Source organism: Crinia signifera, chromosome 3 (assembly GCF_055691185.1).
Source record: "Crinia signifera chromosome 3, ASM5569118v1, whole genome shotgun sequence".
NCBI classification, from domain to species: domain Eukaryota; kingdom Metazoa; phylum Chordata; class Amphibia; order Anura; family Myobatrachidae; genus Crinia; species Crinia signifera.
The window spans coordinates 108030304-108047104 of NC_139219.1; the positions used below are offsets into that span (position 1 = coordinate 108030304).

Below are 16801 nucleotides of genomic sequence, written 5' to 3' on the forward strand. Positions count from 1 at the left end.
ATTCCCACCTGCCAAGAGAGAGGTCTGGATCTGAAAAGGGAATAAACACCAAACAAATGTTGTACTAAAAGCATATGACTCTTAGCTTGGGAGTTTTATTTCTATTGACTAAGCTGGCCAGGCTTTGTTACAGTGTTGTAGCATCAAGGCAAGGCAACGCTTGCTCTTCAATCTACACCAGGGGTGGCCAACCAATCAGAGGCAAAGAGCCCAAAAAAATGTTCTGGTAAGAGAAAGAGCCGACACCATGCAAAAATGGGCGTGGCCTAGCGCCTGAAAGCCACGTCTCATTTTAAAGTGGGCTGTGGCCTATATAAAAATTGAGCCAGTTTCATCTATCTGGCCTTAAATTTCTTAGAAAGGGCCTTGCTTACTAGGGGCTCTGGGGGGCAGCCAGGAGGGATCAGGATGGCAGGTGGAGCAGGAGCTGAACACGCTGTGAGTCAGGGGCGTAACTAGGACTTTGTTGACACCATAGTAAAATCTTGCAAGGGCCCCAAAATACAGTAAAAAAAAAAAACCTCACACAGGGCAAATAGCACACATCCTGGGTCCTACAGAGAAAATAATACACTTTTGCTCCCACATGTAAAAAGTACCCACATGTAAAAAGTGACAGTGGCCACTACAGGAAAATAAACATACACACATTGGCCACAACAGTTAAAAAAACAAAAACAACACAATGATCAATGATTGCAAGTTGCAACCACAGGAAAAAAAACAAAAAAAAAAAAACAGATTTGTTGATAACTCCATTTCCTCTGTGTCTATCTGGCCCCATATGTCTTCTGCCCTACCCATGTCACCAGACCTCAGCTTACTATATGTACTTGTCACCATACAACTGAACCTCCATGTTATTCTGCAGACAAAAGACATAATGGTGGATCTTACCTTCCCATGCCGGTCAGCTTGGTTTATGTGGAAGGCCATGCTGGTAACAGGGTGCAGTGTCCACTCTGCAACCACCATTGCTCCTGGACACTCGCAGACCAAAGGTCAGCATTCAGCATCTTGTTAACTCCATGTTCCCGGGGTGCACACTTCACAGAGCCAGTGGTCCTGGAAGAAATTGCTGTATGTGCAACTTAAGCTGGCGCTCCGCAATTACTTCCTGGCCAGCCTCTCCCAACAGCTCCCTGCCTCCAGCACTCTTCCCAGTAGTGCTTTGCAGCACAGAAAAAGTTAGAGGGGAGGAGGGAGGAATAATCCAGCTGTCACTGGCTCTTCCCTCCCTCTGCAGAATTGTTGCTGTCTGGGGGAGGATCTGAATACTATTGAACTGGTGCTGAAGACGCTGCCGCCGCCAGCATCCTCCGAGCGCGACAGCACATGCCCCGGGTCACTCCCCATGCGGCCGCGACTTCGGCATTCACAGCACTGACAGTCCGCACAAGGAGTGACCCTGCGCATGCGCTGTCGCACTAGGAGGACACCGGCGGCAGCAGCAGCGTCTCCAGCGTCCGTTCAACACAATACTCTCACATTGTGTTTGGGTCTCTGCTTATGTGGCGGCGTGCACGCCCAACCCGCCGAGCCGCAGATAAAGGGGAGAAGAGCCTCATGCGGCTCGCGAGCCGCGGGTTGGCCACCCCTGATCTACACTATTAAACCAAAGCAAAGTTTCCACATTCAGTAGATCCTGATATTCCTGCATGGTTTCACCCACTGATGTACACCTGAAACAGCGATATATTTTGTTAAAGAGTGCCTGGCTCTTTGCATTTTGGTGGTGCAGGTATAGAATTTAACATACAATGATTTAGTGGTAGAATCTTGTGGTTTAGTGGTAGAATTCTCGCCTGCCATGAGGGAGGCATGGATCTGAAAAGGGAATAAACACCACCCAATGTTGTGCTCAAAGCAAATGACTCTTAGATTTGGAGTCTTATTCGCTATTGACTCAGATAGCTAGGCTTTTTTACAGTGTTATGGCATCATGGCAAGGCAAGGATTGCCCTTCAATTTATAAAACCAAAGCAAGGTTTCCACATTTAGTAGATCCTGAGATTCCTGCTTGGTTTCACACACTGATGTACACCTCTTTTAAGTTTCAAATAAAACACGTTTGGTTGTGTAGTGACAGAGATCTCGCCTGTAGAATTCTGGGAAAAAACACCGCCCAACGTGGGGTTCGAACCCACGACCCTGAGATTAAGAGTCTCATGCTCTACCGACTGAGCTAGCCAGGCTTGGTTACTGTGATGTGACAAAAAGGCCACTCAAGCCAAGGAGTGCCCTACAAGCTATTAAAGTAGATCTAGGCTACCACATTCAGTACACTGAGATGCATGCTTGGTTTCACACATTGAGGAAAATGGGTAAGTAACCGTGAAGTAAAATGTGAAGCATTGGTTGTTCAGTGGTAGAATTCTCGCCTGCCACGCGGGAGGCCCGGGTTCGATTCCCGGCCAATACAGTACTCAAGTTTTACTGAAATTATGGTATATTTTGTTAAAGAGTGCCTGGCTCTTTGCATTTTGGTGGTGCAGGTATAGAATTCCACATACAATAAATTAATGGTAGAATCTTGTGGTTTAGTGGTAGAATTCCCACCTGCCAAGAGAGAGGTCTGGATCTGAAAAGGGAATAAACACCAAACAAATGTTGTACTAAAAGCATATGACTCTTAGCTTGGGAGTTTTATTTCTATTGACTAAGCTGGCCAGGCTTTGTTACAGTGTTGTAGCATCAAGGCAAGGCAACGCTTGCTCTTCAATCTACACTATTAAACCAAAGCAAAGTTTCCACATTCAGTAGATCCTGAAATTCCTGCATGGTTTCACCCACTGATGTACACCTGAAACAGCGATATATTTTGTTAAAGAGTGCCTGGCTCTTTGCATTTTGGTGGTGCAGGTATAGAATTTAACATACAATGATTTAGTGGTAGAATCTTGTGGTTTAGTGGTAGAATTCTCGCCTGCCATGAGGGAGGCATGGATCTGAAAAGAGAATAAACACCACCCAATGTTGTGCTCAAAGCAAATGACTCTTAGATTTGGAGTCTTATTCGCTATTGACTCAGATAGCTAGGCTTTTTTACAGTGTTATGGCATCATGGCAAGGCAAGGATTGCCCTTCAATTTATAAAACCAAAGCAAGGTTTCCACATTTAGTAGATCCTGAGATTCCTGCTTGGTTTCACACACTGATGTACACCTCTTTTAAGTTTCAAATAAAACACGTTTGGTTGTGTAGTGACAGAGATCTCGCCTGTAGAATTCTGGGAAAAAACACCGCCCAACGTGGGGTTCGAACCCACGACCCTGAGATTAAGAGTCTCATGCTCTACCGACTGAGCTAGCCAGGCTTGGTTACTGTGATGTGACAAAAAGGCCACTCAAGCCAAGGAGTGCCCTACAAGCTATTAAAGTAGATCTAGGCTACCACATTCAGTACACTGAGATGCATGCTTGGTTTCACACATTGAGGAAAATGGGTAAGTAACCGTGAAGTAAAATGTGAAGCATTGGTTGTTCAGTGGTAGAATTCTCGCCTGCCACGCGGGAGGCCCGGGTTCGATTCCCGGCCAATACAGTACTCAAGTTTTACTGAAATTATGGTATATTTTGTTAAAGAGTGCCTGGCTCTTTGCATTTTGGTGGTGCAGGTATAGAATTCCACATACAATAAATTAATGGTAGAATCTTGTGGTTTAGTGGTAGAATTCCCACCTGCCAAGAGAGAGGTCTGGATCTGAAAAGGGAATAAACACCAAACAAATGTTGTACTAAAAGCATATGACTCTTAGCTTGGGAGTTTTATTTCTATTGACTAAGCTGGCCAGGCTTTGTTACAGTGTTGTAGCATCAAGGCAAGGCAACGCTTGCTCTTCAATCTACACTATTAAACCAAAGCAAAGTTTCCACATTCAGTAGATCCTGAAATTCCTGCATGGTTTCACCCACTGATGTACACCTGAAACAGCGATATATTTTGTTAAAGAGTGCCTGGCTCTTTGCATTTTGGTGGTGCAGGTATAGAATTTAACATACAATGATTTAGTGGTAGAATCTTGTGGTTTAGTGGTAGAATTCTCGCCTGCCATGAGGGAGGCATGGATCTGAAAAGGGAATAAACACCACCCAATGTTGTGCTCAAAGCAAATGACTCTTAGATTTGGAGTCTTATTCGCTATTGACTCAGATAGCTAGGCTTTTTTACAGTGTTATGGCATCATGGCAAGGCAAGGATTGCCCTTCAATTTATAAAACCAAAGCAAGGTTTCCACATTTAGTAGATCCTGAGATTCCTGCTTGGTTTCACACACTGATGTACACCTCTTTTAAGTTTCAAATAAAACACTTTTGGTTGTGTAGTGACAGAGATCTCTCCTGTAGAATTCTGGGAAAAAACACCGCCCAACGTGGGGCTCGAACCCACGACCCTGAGATTAAGAGTCTCATGCTCTACCGACTGAGCTAGCCAGGCTTGGTTACTGTTGTGTGACAAAAAGGCCACTCAAGCCAAGGAGTGCCCTACAAGCTATTAAAGTAGATCTAGGCTACCACATTCAGCACACTGAGATGCATGCTTGGTTTCACAAATTGAGGAAAATGGGTAAGTAACCGTGAAGTAAAATGTGAAACATTGGTTGTTCAGTGGTAGAATTCTCGCCTGCCACACGGGAGGCCCAGGTTCGATTCCCGGCCAATGCAGTACTCAAGTTTTACTGAAATTATGGTATATTTTGTTAAAGAGTGTCTGGCTCTTTGCTTTTTGGTGGTGCAGGTATAGAATTCCACATACAATAAATTAATGGTAGAATCTTGTGGTTTAGTGGTAGAATTCCCACCTGCCAAGAGAGAGGTCTGGATCTGTAAAGGGAATAAACACCAAACAAATGTTGTACTAAAAGCATATGACTCTTAGCTTGGGAGTTTTATTTCTATTGACTAAGCTGGCCAGGCTTTGTTACAGTGTTGTAGCATCAAGGCAAGGCAACGCTTGCTCTACAATCTACACTATTAAACCAAAGCAAAGTTTCCACATTCAGTAGATCCTGATATTCCTGCATGGTTTCACCCACTGATGTACACCTGAAACAGCGATATATTTTGTTAAAGAGTGCCTGGCTCTTTGCATTTTGGTGGTGCAGGTATAGAATTTAACATACAATGATTTAGTGGTAGAATCTTGTGGTTTAGTGGTAGAATTCTCGCCTGCCATGAGGGAGGCATGGATCTGAAAAGGGAATAAACACCACCCAATGTTGTGCTCAAAGCAAATGACTCTTAGATTTGGAGTCTTATTCGCTATTGACTCAGATAGCTAGGCTTTTTTACAGTGTTATGGCATCATGGCAAGGCAAGGATTGCCCTTCAATTTATAAAACCAAAGCAAGGTTTCCACATTTAGTAGATCCTGAGATTCCTGCTTGGTTTCACACACTGATGTACACCTCTTTTAAGTTTCAAATAAAACACGTTTGGTTGTGTAGTGACAGAGATCTCGCCTGTAGAATTCTGGGAAAAAACACCGCCCAACGTGGGGCTCGAACCCACAACCCTGAGATTAAGAGTCTCATGCTCTACCGACTGAGCTAGCCAGGCTTGGTTACTGTGATGTGACAAAAAGGCCACTCAAGCCAAGGAGTGCCCTACAAGCTATTAAAGTAGATCTAGGCTACCACATTCAGTACACTGAGATGCATGCTTGGTTTCACACATTGAGGAAAATGGGTAAGTAACCTTGAAGTAAAACGTGAAGCATTGGTTGTTCAGTGGTAGAATTCTCGCCTGCCACGCGGGAGGCCCGGGTTCCATTCCCGGCCAATGCAGTACTCAAGTTTTACTGAAATTATGGTATATTTTGTTAAAGAGTGGCTGGCTCTTTGCATTTTGGTGGTGCAGGTATAGAATTCCACATACAATAAATTAATGTTAGAATCTTGTGGTTTAGTGGTAGAATTCCCACCTGCCAAGAGAGAGGTCTGGATCTGAAAAGGGAATAAACACCAAACAAATGTTGTACTAAAAGCATATGACTCTTAGCTTGGGAGTTTTATTTCTATTGACTAAGCTGGCCAGGCTTTGTTACAGTGTTGTAGCATCAAGGCAAGGCAACGCTTGCTCTTCAATCTACACTATTAAACCAAAGCAAAGTTTCCACATTCAGTAGATCCTGAAATTCCTGCATGGTTTCACCCACTGATGTACACCTGAAACAGCGATATATTTTGTTAAAGAGTGCCTGGCTCTTTGCATTTTGGTGGTGCAGGTATAGAATTTAACATACAATGATTTAGTGGTAGAATCTTGTGGTTTAGTGGTAGAATTCTCGCCTGCCATGAGGGAGGCATGGATCTGAAAAGGGAATAAACACCACCCAATGTTGTGCTCAAAGCAAATGACTCTTAGATTTGGAGTCTTATTCGCTATTGACTCAGATAGCTAGGCTTTTTTACAGTGTTATGGCATCATGGCAAGGCAAGGATTGCCCTTCAATTTATAAAACCAAAGCAAGGTTTCCACATTTAGTAGATCCTGAGATTCCTGCTTGGTTTCACACACTGATGTACACCTCTTTTAAGTTTCAAATAAAACACGTTTGGTTGTGTAGTGACAGAGATCTCGCCTGTAGAATTCTGGGAAAAAACACCGCCCAACGTGGGGCTCGAACCCACGACCCTGAGATTAAGAGTCTCATGCTCTACCGACTGAGCTAGCCAGGCTTGGTTACTGTTGTGTGACAAAAAGGCCACTCAAGCCAAGGAGTGCCCTACAAGCTATTAAAGTAGATCTAGGCTACCACATTCAGCACACTGAGATGCATGCTTGGTTTCACAAATTGAGGAAAATGGGTAAGTAACAGTGAAGTAAAATGTGAAACATTGGTTGTTCAGTGGTAGAATTCTCGCCTGCCACACGGGAGGCCCGGGTTCGATTCCCGGCCAATGCAGTACTCAAGTTTTACTGAAATTATGGTATATTTTGTTAAAGAGTGTCTGGCTCTTTGCTTTTTGGTGGTGCAGGTATAGAATTCCACATACAATAAATTAATGGTAGAATCTTGTGGTTTAGTGGTAGAATTCCCACCTGCCAAGAGAGAGGTCTGGATCTGAAAAGGGAATAAACACCAAACAAATGTTGTACTAAAAGCATATGACTCTTAGCTTGGGAGTTTTATTTCTATTGACTAAGCTGGCCAGGCTTTGTTACAGTGTTGTAGCATCAAGGCAAGGCAACGCTTGCTCTTCAATCTACACTATTAAACCAAAGCAAAGTTTCCACATTCAGTAGATCCTGATATTCCTGCATGGTTTCACCCACTGATGTACACCTGAAACAGCGATATATTTTGTTAAAGAGTGCCTGGCTCTTTGCATTTTGGTGGTGCAGGTATAGAATTTAACATACAATGATTTAGTGGTAGAATCTTGTGGTTTAGTGGTAGAATTCTCGCCTGCCATGAGGGAGGCATGGATCTGAAAAGGGAATAAACACCACCCAATGTTGTGCTCAAAGCAAATGACTCTTAGATTTGGAGTCTTATTCGCTATTAAATCAGATAGCTAGGCTTTTTTACAGTGTTATGGCATCATGGCAAGGCAAGGATTGCCCTTCAATTTATAAAACCAAAGCAAGGTTTCCACATTTAGTAGATCCTGAGATTCCTGCTTGGTTTCACACACTGATGTACACCTCTTTTAAGTTTCAAATAAAACACGTTTGGTTGTGTAGTGACAGAGATCTCGCCTGTAGAATTCTGGGAAAAAACACCGCCCAACGTGGGGCTCGAACCCACGACCCTGAGATTAAGAGTCTCATGCTTTACCGACTGAGCTAGCCAGGCTTGGTTACTGTTGTGTGACAAAAAGGCCACTCAAGCCAAGGAGTGCCCTACAAGCTATTAAAGTAGATCTAGGCTACCACATTCAGTACACTGAGATGCATGCTTGGTTTCACAAATTGAGGAAAATGGGTAAGTAACCGTGAAGCAAAATGTGAAACATTGGTTGTTCAGTGGTAGAATTCTCGCCTGCCACGCGGGAGGCCCGGGTTCGATTCCCGGCCAATGCAGTACTCAAGTTTTACTGAAATTATGGTATATTTTGTTAAAGAGTGTCTGGCTCTTTGCTTTTTGGTGGTGCAGGTATAGAATTCCACATACAATAAATTAATGGTAGAATCTTGTGGTTTAGTGGTAGAATTCCCACCTGCCAAGAGAGAGGTCTGGATCTGAAAAGGGAATAAACACCAAACAAATGTTGTACTAAAAGCATATGACTCTTAGCTTGGGAGTTTTATTTCTATTGACTAAGCTGGCCAGGCTTTGTTACAGTGTTGTAGCATCAAGGCAAGGCAACGCTTGCTCTTCAATCTACACTACTAAACCAAAGCAAAGTTTCCACATTCAGTAGATCCTGATATTCCTGCATGGTTTCACCCACTGATGTACACCTGAAACAGCGATATATTTTGTTAAATAGTGCATGGCTCTTTGCATTTTGGTGGTGCAGGCATAGAATTCAACATACAATGATTTAGTGGTAGAATCTTGTGGTTTAGTGGTAGAATTCTCGCCTGCCATGAGGGAGGCATGGATCTGAAAAGGGAATAAACACCACCCAATGTTGTGCTCAAAGCAAATGACTCTTAGATTTGGAGTCTTATTCGCTATTGACTCAGATAGCTAGGCTTTTTTACAGTGTTATGGCATCATGGCAAGGCAAGGATTGCCCTTCAATCTATAAAACCAAAGCAAGGTTTCCACATTTAGTAGATCCTGAGATTCCTGCTTGGTTTCACACACTGATGTACACCTCTTTTAAGTTTCAAATAAAACACGTTTGGTTGTGTAGTGACAGAGATCTCGCCTGTAGAATTCTGGGAAAAAACACCGCCCACGGTGGGGCTCGAACCCATGACCCTGAAATTAAGAGTCTCATGCTCTACCGACTGAGCTAGCCAGGCTTGGTTACTGTGATTTGACAAAAAGGCCACTCAAGCCAAGGAGTGCAATACAAGCTATTAAAGTAGATCTAGGCTACCACATTCAGTACACTGAGATGCATGCTTGGTTTCACACATTGAGGAAAATGGGTAAGTAACCGTGAAGTAATGGTGAAGCATTGGTTGTTCAGTGGTAGAATTCTCGCCTGCCACGCGGGAGGCCCGGGTTCGATTCCAGGCCAATGCAGTACTCAAGTTTTACTGAAATTATGGTATATTTTGTTAAAGAGTGTCTGGCTCTTTGCTTTTTGGTGGTGCAGGTATAGAATTCCACATACACTAAATTAATGTTAGAATCTTGTGGTTTAGTGGTAGAATTCCCACCTGCCAAGAGAGAGGTCTGGATCTGAAAAGGAAATAAACACCAAACAAATGTTGTACTAAAAGCATATGACTCTTAGCTTGGGAGTTTTATTTCTATTGACTAAGCTGGCCAGGCTTTGTTACAGTGTTGTAGCATCAAGGCAAGGCAACGCTTGCTCTTCAATCTACACTATTAAACCAAAGCAAAGTTTCCACATTCAGTAGATCCTGATATTCCTGCATGGTTTCACCCACTGATGTACACCTGAAACAGCGATATATTTTGTTAAAGAGTGCCTGGCTCTTTGCATTTTGGTGGTGCAGGTATAGAATTTAACATACAATGATTTAGTGGTAGAATCTTGTGGTTTAGTGGTAGAATTCTCGCCTGCCATGAGGGAGGCATGGATCTGAAAAGGGAATAAACACCACCCAATGTTGTGCTCAAAGCAAATGACTCTTAGATTTGGAGTCTTATTCGCTATTGACTCAGATAGCTAGGCTTTTTTACAGTGTTATGGCATCATGGCAAGGCAAGGATTGCCCTTCAATTTATAAAACCAAAGCAAGGTTTCCACATTTAGTAGATCCTGAGATTCCTGCTTGGTTTCACACACTGATGTACACCTCTTTTAAGTTTCAAATAAAACACGTTTGGTTGTGTAGTGACAGAGATCTCGCCTGTAGAATTCTGGGAAAAAACACCGCCCAACGTGGGGCTCGAACCCACGACCCTGAGATTAAGAGTCTTATGCTCTACCGACTGAGCTAGCCAGGCTTGGTTACTGTGATGTGACAAAAAGGCCACTCAAGCAAAGGAGTGCCCTACAAGCTATTAAAGTAGATCTAGGCTACCACATTCAGTACACTGAGATGCATGCTTGGTTTCACACATTGAGGAAAATGGGTAAGTAACCTTGAAGTAAAACGTGAAGCATTGGTTGTTCAGTGGTAGAATTCTCGCCTGCCACGCGGGAGGCCCGGGTTCGATTCCCGGCCAATGCAGTGCTCAAGTTTTACTGAAATTATGGTATATTTTGTTAAAGAGTGGCTGGCTCTTTGCATTTTGGTGGTGCAGGTATAGAATTCCACATACAATAAATTAATGTTAGAATCTTGTGGTTTAGTGGTAGAATTCCCACCTGCCAAGAGAGAGGTCTGGATCTGAAAAGGGAATAAACACCAAACAAATGTTGTACTAAAAGCATATGACTCTTAGCTTGGGAGTTTTATTTCTATTGACTAAGCTGGCCAGGCTTTGTTACAGTGTTGTAGCATCAAGGCAAGGCAACGCTTGCTCTTCAATCTACACTATTAAACCAAAGCAAAGTTTCCACATTCAGTAGATCCTGATATTCCTGCATGGTTTCACCCACTGATGTACACCTGAAACAGCGATATATTTTGTTAAAGAGTGCCTGGCTCTTTGCATTTTGGTGGTGCAGGTATAGAATTTAACATACAATGATTTAGTGGTAGAATCTTGTGGTTTAGTGGTAGAATTCTCGCCTGCCATGAGGGAGGCATGGATCTGTAAAGGGAATAAACACCACCCAATGTTGTGCTCAAAGCAAATGACTCTTAGATTTGGAGTCTTATTCGCTATTGACTCAGATAGCTAGGCTTTTTTACAGTGTTATGGCATCATGGCAAGGCAAGGATTGCCCTTCAATTTATAAAACCAAAGCAAGGTTTCCACATTTAGTAGATCCTGAGATTCCTGCTTGGTTTCACACACTGATGTACACCTCTTTTAAGTTTCAAATAAAACACGTTTGGTTGTGTAGTGACAGAGATCTCGCCTGTAGAATTCTGGGAAAAAACACCGCCCAACGTGGGGCTCGAACCCACGACCCTGAGATTAAGAGTCTCATGCTCTACCGACTGAGCTAGCCAGGCTTGGTTACTGTGATGTGACAAAAAGGCCACTCAAGCCAAGGAGTGCCCTACAAGCTATTAAAGTAGATCTAGGCTACCACATTCAGTACACTGAGATGCATGCTTGGTTTCACACATTGAGGAAAATGGGTAAGTAACCTTGAAGTAAAACGTGAAGCATTGGTTGTTCAGTGGTAGAATTCTCGCCTGCCACGCGGGAGGCCCGGGTTCGATTCCCGGCCAATGCAGTACTCAAGTTTTACTGAAATTATGGTATATTTTGTTAAAGAGTGGCTGGCTCTTTGCATTTTGGTGGTGCAGGTATAGAATTCCACATACAATAAATTAATGTTAGAATCTTGTGGTTTAGTGGTAGAATTCCCACCTGCCAAGAGAGAGGTCTGGATCTGAAAAGGGAATAAACACCAAACAAATGTTGTACTAAAAGCATATGACTCTTAGCTTGGGAGTTTTATTTCTATTGACTAAGCTGGCCAGGCTTTGTTACAGTGTTGTAGCATCAAGGCAAGGCAACGCTTGCTCTTCAATCTACACTATTAAACCAAAGCAAAGTTTCCACATTCAGTAGATCCTGATATTCCTGCATGGTTTCACCCACTGATGTACACCTGAAACAGCGATATATTTTGTTAAAGAGTGCCTGGCTCTTTGCATTTTGGTGGTGCAGGTATAGAATTTAACATACAATGATTTAGTGGTAGAATCTTGTGGTTTAGTGGTAGAATTCTCGCCTGCCATGAGGGAGGCATGGATCTGAAAAGGGAATAAACACCACCCAATGTTGTGCTCAAAGCAAATGACTCTTAGATTTGGAGTCTTATTCGCTATTAAATCAGATAGCTAGGCTTTTTTACAGTGTTATGGCATCATGGCAAGGCAAGGATTGCCCTTCAATTTATAAAACCAAAGCAAGGTTTCCACATTTAGTAGATCCTGAGATTCCTGCTTGGTTTCACACACTGATGTACACCTCTTTTAAGTTTCAAATAAAACACGTTTGGTTGTGTAGTGACAGAGATCTCGCCTGTAGAATTCTGGGAAAAAACACCGCCCAACGTGGGGCTCGAACCCACGACCCTGAGATTAAGAGTCTCATGCTTTACCGACTGAGCTAGCCAGGCTTGGTTACTGTTGTGTGACAAAAAGGCCACTCAAGCCAAGGAGTGCCCTACAAGCTATTAAAGTAGATCTAGGCTACCACATTCAGTACACTGAGATGCATGCTTGGTTTCACAAATTGAGGAAAATGGGTAAGTAACCGTGAAGCAAAATGTGAAACATTGGTTGTTCAGTGGTAGAATTCTCGCCTGCCACGCGGGAGGCCCGGGTTCGATTCCCGGCCAATGCAGTACTCAAGTTTTACTGAAATTATGGTATATTTTGTTAAAGAGTGTCTGGCTCTTTGCTTTTTGGTGGTGCAGGTATAGAATTCCACATACAATAAATTAATGGTAGAATCTTGTGGTTTAGTGGTAGAATTCCCACCTGCCAAGAGAGAGGTCTGGATCTGAAAAGGGAATAAACACCAAACAAATGTTGTACTAAAAGCATATGACTCTTAGCTTGGGAGTTTTATTTCTATTGACTAAGCTGGCCAGGCTTTGTTACAGTGTTGTAGCATCAAGGCAAGGCAACGCTTGCTCTTCAATCTACACTACTAAACCAAAGCAAAGTTTCCACATTCAGTAGATCCTGATATTCCTGCATGGTTTCACCCACTGATGTACACCTGAAACAGCGATATATTTTGTTAAATAGTGCATGGCTCTTTGCATTTTGGTGGTGCAGGCATAGAATTCAACATACAATGATTTAGTGGTAGAATCTTGTGGTTTAGTGGTAGAATTCTCGCCTGCCATGAGGGAGGCATGGATCTGAAAAGGGAATAAACACCACCCAATGTTGTGCTCAAAGCAAATGACTCTTAGATTTGGAGTCTTATTCGCTATTGACTCAGATAGCTAGGCTTTTTTACAGTGTTATGGCATCATGGCAAGGCAAGGATTGCCCTTCAATCTATAAAACCAAAGCAAGGTTTCCACATTTAGTAGATCCTGAGATTCCTGCTTGGTTTCACACACTGATGTACACCTCTTTTAAGTTTCAAATAAAACACGTTTGGTTGTGTAGTGACAGAGATCTCGCCTGTAGATGTCTGGGAAAAAACACCGCCCACGGTGGGGCTCGAACCCATGACCCTGAAATTAAGAGTCTCATGCTCTACCGACTGAGCTAGCCAGGCTTGGTTACTGTGATTTGACAAAAAGGCCACTCAAGCCAAGGAGTGCAATACAAGCTATTAAAGTAGATCTAGGCTACCACATTCAGTACACTGAGATGCATGCTTGGTTTCACACATTGAGGAAAATGGGTAAGTAACCGTGAAGTAATGGTGAAGCATTGGTTGTTCAGTGGTAGAATTCTCGCCTGCCACGCGGGAGGCCCGGGTTCGATTCCAGGCCAATGCAGTACTCAAGTTTTACTGAAATTATGGTATATTTTGTTAAAGAGTGTCTGGCTCTTTGCTTTTTGGTGGTGCAGGTATAGAATTCCACATACACTAAATTAATGTTAGAATCTTGTGGTTTAGTGGTAGAATTCCCACCTGCCAAGAGAGAGGTCTGGATCTGAAAAGGAAATAAACACCAAACAAATGTTGTACTAAAAGCATATGACTCTTAGCTTGGGAGTTTTATTTCTATTGACTAAGCTGGCCAGGCTTTGTTACAGTGTTGTAGCATCAAGGCAAGGCAACGCTTGCTCTTCAATCTACACTATTAAACCAAAGCAAAGTTTCCACATTCAGTAGATCCTGATATTCCTGCATGGTTTCACCCACTGATGTACACCTGAAACAGCGATATATTTTGTTAAAGAGTGCCTGGCTCTTTGCATTTTGGTGGTGCAGGTATAGAATTTAACATACAATGATTTAGTGGTAGAATCTTGTGGTTTAGTGGTAGAATTCTCGCCTGCCATGAGGGAGGCATGGATCTGAAAAGGGAATAAACACCACCCAATGTTGTGCTCAAAGCAAATGACTCTTAGATTTGGAGTCTTATTCGCTATTGACTCAGATAGCTAGGCTTTTTTACAGTGTTATGGCATCATGGCAAGGCAAGGATTGCCCTTCAATTTATAAAACCAAAGCAAGGTTTCCACATTTAGTAGATCCTGAGATTCCTGCTTGGTTTCACACACTGATGTACACCTCTTTTAAGTTTCAAATAAAACACGTTTGGTTGTGTAGTGACAGAGATCTCGCCTGTAGAATTCTGGGAAAAAACACCGCCCAACGTGGGGCTCGAACCCACGACCCTGAGATTAAGAGTCTTATGCTCTACCGACTGAGCTAGCCAGGCTTGGTTACTGTGATGTGACAAAAAGGCCACTCAAGCAAAGGAGTGCCCTACAAGCTATTAAAGTAGATCTAGGCTACCACATTCAGTACACTGAGATGCATGCTTGGTTTCACACATTGAGGAAAATGGGTAAGTAACCTTGAAGTAAAACGTGAAGCATTGGTTGTTCAGTGGTAGAATTCTCGCCTGCCACGCGGGAGGCCCGGGTTCGATTCCCGGCCAATGCAGTGCTCAAGTTTTACTGAAATTATGGTATATTTTGTTAAAGAGTGGCTGGCTCTTTGCATTTTGGTGGTGCAGGTATAGAATTCCACATACAATAAATTAATGTTAGAATCTTGTGGTTTAGTGGTAGAATTCCCACCTGCCAAGAGAGAGGTCTGGATCTGAAAAGGGAATAAACACCAAACAAATGTTGTACTAAAAGCATATGACTCTTAGCTTGGGAGTTTTATTTCTATTGACTAAGCTGGCCAGGCTTTGTTACAGTGTTGTAGCATCAAGGCAAGGCAACGCTTGCTCTTCAATCTACACTATTAAACCAAAGCAAAGTTTCCACATTCAGTAGATCCTGATATTCCTGCATGGTTTCACCCACTGATGTACACCTGAAACAGCGATATATTTTGTTAAAGAGTGCCTGGCTCTTTGCATTTTGGTGGTGCAGGTATAGAATTTAACATACAATGATTTAGTGGTAGAATCTTGTGGTTTAGTGGTAGAATTCTCGCCTGCCATGAGGGAGGCATGGATCTGTAAAGGGAATAAACACCACCCAATGTTGTGCTCAAAGCAAATGACTCTTAGATTTGGAGTCTTATTCGCTATTGACTCAGATAGCTAGGCTTTTTTACAGTGTTATGGCATCATGGCAAGGCAAGGATTGCCCTTCAATTTATAAAACCAAAGCAAGGTTTCCACATTTAGTAGATCCTGAGATTCCTGCTTGGTTTCACACACTGATGTACACCTCTTTTAAGTTTCAAATAAAACACGTTTGGTTGTGTAGTGACAGAGATCTCGCCTGTAGAATTCTGGGAAAAAACACCGCCCAACGTGGGGCTCGAACCCACGACCCTGAGATTAAGAGTCTCATGCTCTACCGACTGAGCTAGCCAGGCTTGGTTACTGTGATGTGACAAAAAGGCCACTCAAGCCAAGGAGTGCCCTACAAGCTATTAAAGTAGATCTAGGCTACCACATTCAGTACACTGAGATGCATGCTTGGTTTCACACATTGAGGAAAATGGGTAAGTAACCTTGAAGTAAAACGTGAAGCATTGGTTGTTCAGTGGTAGAATTCTCGCCTGCCACGCGGGAGGCCCGGGTTCGATTCCCGGCCAATGCAGTACTCAAGTTTTACTGAAATTATGGTATATTTTGTTAAAGAGTGGCTGGCTCTTTGCATTTTGGTGGTGCAGGTATAGAATTCCACATACAATAAATTAATGTTAGAATCTTGTGGTTTAGTGGTAGAATTCCCACCTGCCAAGAGAGAGGTCTGGATCTGAAAAGGGAATAAACACCAAACAAATGTTGTACTAAAAGCATATGACTCTTAGCTTGGGAGTTTTATTTCTATTGACTAAGCTGGCCAGGCTTTGTTACAGTGTTGTAGCATCAAGGCAAGGCAACGCTTGCTCTTCAATCTACACTATAAAACCAAAGCAAAGTTTCCACATTCAGTAGATCCTGAAATTCCTGCATGGTTTCACCCACTGATGTACACCTGAAACAGCGATATATTTTGTTAAAGAGTGCCTGGCTCTTTGCATTTTGGTGGTGCAGGTATAGAATTTAACATACAATGATTTAGTGGTAGAATCTTGTGGTTTAGTGGTAGAATTCTCGCCTGCCATGAGGGAGGCATGGATCTGAAAAGGGAATAAACACCACCCAATGTTGTGCTCAAAGCAAATGACTCTTAGATTTGGAGTCTTATTCGCTATTGACTCAGATAGCTAGGCTTTTTTACAGTGTTATGGCATCATGGCAAGGCAAGGATTGCCCTTCAATTTATAAAACCAAAGCAAGGTTTCCACATTTAGTAGATCCTGAGATTCCTGCTTGGTTTCACACACTGATGTACACCTCTTTTAAGTTTCAAATAAAACACGTTTGGTTGTGTAGTGACAGAGATCTCGCCTGTAGAATTCTGGGAAAAAACACCGCCCAACGTGGGGCTCGAACCCACGACCCTGAGATTAAGAGTCTCATGCTCTACCGACTGAGCTAGCCAGGCTTGGTTACTGTTGTGTGACAAAAAGGCCACTCAAG

The 16801-nt window shown here is 42.8% G+C and overlaps 11 non-coding genes across 11 annotated transcripts; 4 read left to right on the plus strand and 7 right to left on the minus strand.

Moving 5' to 3' along the window:
- Window positions 1–2122: 2122 nt before the first annotated feature.
- TRNAK-CUU (transfer RNA lysine (anticodon CUU)) lies at window positions 2123–2195 on the minus strand. The gene has a single exon. It is a non-coding gene; the product is annotated as a tRNA-Lys (tRNA).
- A 1048-nt stretch (window positions 2196–3243) lies between these two features.
- TRNAK-CUU (transfer RNA lysine (anticodon CUU)) lies at window positions 3244–3316 on the minus strand. Its single transcript has one exon. It is a non-coding gene; the product is annotated as a tRNA-Lys (tRNA).
- Window positions 3317–4364: 1048 nt separating this feature from the next.
- On the minus strand, window positions 4365–4437 carry TRNAK-CUU (transfer RNA lysine (anticodon CUU)). Its single transcript has one exon. It is a non-coding gene; the product is annotated as a tRNA-Lys (tRNA).
- A 2169-nt stretch (window positions 4438–6606) lies between these two features.
- TRNAK-CUU (transfer RNA lysine (anticodon CUU)) lies at window positions 6607–6679 on the minus strand. Its single transcript has one exon. It is a non-coding gene; the product is annotated as a tRNA-Lys (tRNA).
- A 3518-nt stretch (window positions 6680–10197) lies between these two features.
- On the plus strand, window positions 10198–10268 carry TRNAG-GCC (transfer RNA glycine (anticodon GCC)). Its single transcript has one exon. It is a non-coding gene; the product is annotated as a tRNA-Gly (tRNA).
- An 821-nt stretch (window positions 10269–11089) lies between these two features.
- Window positions 11090–11162, minus strand: TRNAK-CUU (transfer RNA lysine (anticodon CUU)). Its single transcript has one exon. It is a non-coding gene; the product is annotated as a tRNA-Lys (tRNA).
- A 156-nt stretch (window positions 11163–11318) lies between these two features.
- TRNAG-GCC (transfer RNA glycine (anticodon GCC)) lies at window positions 11319–11389 on the plus strand. Its single transcript has one exon. It is a non-coding gene; the product is annotated as a tRNA-Gly (tRNA).
- Window positions 11390–14680: 3291 nt separating this feature from the next.
- TRNAG-GCC (transfer RNA glycine (anticodon GCC)) lies at window positions 14681–14751 on the plus strand. Its single transcript has one exon. It is a non-coding gene; the product is annotated as a tRNA-Gly (tRNA).
- Window positions 14752–15572: 821 nt separating this feature from the next.
- Window positions 15573–15645, minus strand: TRNAK-CUU (transfer RNA lysine (anticodon CUU)). The gene has a single exon. It is a non-coding gene; the product is annotated as a tRNA-Lys (tRNA).
- A 156-nt stretch (window positions 15646–15801) lies between these two features.
- TRNAG-GCC (transfer RNA glycine (anticodon GCC)) lies at window positions 15802–15872 on the plus strand. Its single transcript has one exon. It is a non-coding gene; the product is annotated as a tRNA-Gly (tRNA).
- Window positions 15873–16693: 821 nt separating this feature from the next.
- TRNAK-CUU (transfer RNA lysine (anticodon CUU)) lies at window positions 16694–16766 on the minus strand. Its single transcript has one exon. It is a non-coding gene; the product is annotated as a tRNA-Lys (tRNA).
- Window positions 16767–16801: the final 35 nt, after the last annotated feature.